The sequence below is a fragment of the Theropithecus gelada genome, unplaced genomic scaffold (assembly GCF_003255815.1).
Source record: "Theropithecus gelada isolate Dixy unplaced genomic scaffold, Tgel_1.0 HiC_scaffold_7651, whole genome shotgun sequence".
In the NCBI taxonomy this organism is placed as follows: Eukaryota; Metazoa; Chordata; class Mammalia; order Primates; family Cercopithecidae; genus Theropithecus; species Theropithecus gelada.
Genome location: NW_020264365.1, coordinates 1 through 2213, shown reverse-complemented (window position 1 = coordinate 2213; position 2213 = coordinate 1). Strand labels below are relative to the sequence as shown.

At 53.5% G+C, this 2213-nt stretch overlaps 1 pseudogene; it reads left to right on the top strand.

The window, feature by feature from the left end:
* Positions 1-3: 3 nt before the first annotated feature.
* LOC112618002 lies at positions 4-1060 on the top strand (annotated as a pseudogene).
* The last annotated feature ends 1153 nt before the right edge of the window (positions 1061-2213 follow it).

Below are 2213 nucleotides of genomic sequence, written 5' to 3'. Positions count from 1 at the left end.
ACTGGCGCGCAGAACGAAGGAACTGGAAAAAGTGCTCGGTGGATGCTCGATCCAGAGGGCGGCAAGGGTGGGAGATGTCTTAGGACAAGAGCTGCATCCACGGACAACAGCAAATGCGCTCAGAGCCTAAGCCGAGCTGCCACGAGCAAATCACCCCTGCAGTCTAGCCAGGGGAATGCCGGAGACAGCCCTGGACCCCAGTTTTCCAAAAGGCCTGCAAGCCCTGGCTCTCATGGCAATGATGACTTTGATAGCTGGAGTACATTTCGCCCTCGAACTAGCTCAAATGCTAGTACTATTACTGGGAGACTGTCACCCATTATAGCCTAAGGAGACGATCTTGGAGACGGGGACGTGCATCCTGCAGGGTACCCGCCATCTGCGGCAAAGATGCCCCTACTTCACCCAGTCTGAGACAAGCAATCTTGAAACATGGAAAACTTTTTGGGTGATCTCAATCTTATCTCGTCACCAACATCATTAACTGTGTCGACCCAGTCGGCACCTGGCACCATGATGCAGCAGACGCCATGCTACTCATTTGTGCCACCAAACACCAGTCTGAATTCAACCAGCCAGACTACAAAAAGTAGACATAGGGCCGGTCTTCCATGAGCCCTTTGCCTCAGATGCCTATGCAAACGCTCCAGGACCACAAATCAAGTTACGGAGCTGTGAGTCCGTGTCTAACTGTGCAGCAGGACTCCTGGAGGAGTTGCTGACTTCTGACTCTCCTCCCCATGACATTGTGACACCAGCGGATCCTGGGGTAGCCCAACCCAACAGCCAGGTTCTGGGCCAGAATATCATGATGGGCCTTAATTCAGCCATGTCAGCCTGTGGCAGCCAAGCATCTGGATACAAAATGAGGCATGCCAGCTCCCATATGCACCCTGGGCATGCTCAGTAGACATCTGCAGTTTATGGCCGTGCCCCATCTCACATGGGAAACACCACGCCCCACACCTCAGGTGTGCACCACCTGACCCCAGTGAAGACACCTTTACCAGTGCCTCTGCCCCACCCCATGCAGATGAGTTCCCTGGGCGCTACTCCTGCCGTGAGCCGAGATCGTGCCACCACACTCCAGCCTGGGCGACAGAGCGAGACTCCGTCTCAAAAAAAAAAAAAAAAAAAGCATAGCCTGCTCACTAATTCTCAGCCTGACACACCCAGCTACGTAGCCTCCTCTGGACACTGTGCAGGGCGCTTTGGTTGGGCAACACATTGTGAAGGTTAAAATTCAGTGTCTCCATCCATGAGGTCATTCCACATGAAGACTTGGATTCCACGTCCCAATCCCAGTGCTCAGTGAGCATTGCCGTCCGAGTCACTTGGGAGCCTCCCCTGGTGGAGAAGGCCCGGCCCATTCTGCCATAGCCACTGCAGAATTAGAACCATGACCACATTAATGCCCATCATGATGTTCTGGCTGAGAACCCGGCTGTTGGGTTGGGCTACCCCAGGATCCGCTGGTGTCACAATGTCATGGGAAGGAGAGTCAGAAGTCAGCAGCTCCTCTGTGAGTCCCGCTGCATAGTTTCACTCACAGCTCCATAACTTGATTTGTGGTCCTGGAGCGTTTGCATAGGCATCTGGGACAAAGTGCTCATGGAGGACCGGCCCTACGTCTATTTTTTGTAGTTTGCCTGGGTGAATTCAGACTGGTGTTTGGTGACACAAATGAGTAGCATGGCGTCTGCTGCATCATGGAGCCAGGTGCCGACTGGGTCGACACCGTTAATGATGTTGGTGACGAGATAAGATTGGGATCACCCAAAATGTTTTCCATGTTTCAGGATTGCTTGTCTCAGACTGGGTAGAGAAGGGGGCATCTTTGCCGCAAATGGCGGGTACCCCGCAGAATGTACGTCCCTAACTCCAAGATCGTCTCCTTTGCCTATAATGGGTGACAGTCTCCCAGTAATAGTACTAGCAATTGATCTAGCTCCAGGGCGAAATGTACTCCAGCTACCGAAGTCATCGTTGGTGTGAGAGCCAGGACTTGCAGGCCATTTGGAAAATTGGGGTCCAGGGCTGTCCCCGGCACCCCCACGGCTAGACTGCAGGGGTGCTTTGTTCGGGGCAGCTCGGCTTAGGCTCTGAGCGCATTTGCTGTTGTCCGTGGATGCAGCTCTTGTCCCACTGTTTCCACCCTCTAGATCCAGCATCCACCGAGCACTTTTTCCAGTTCCTTCGTTCTGCGCGCCAGT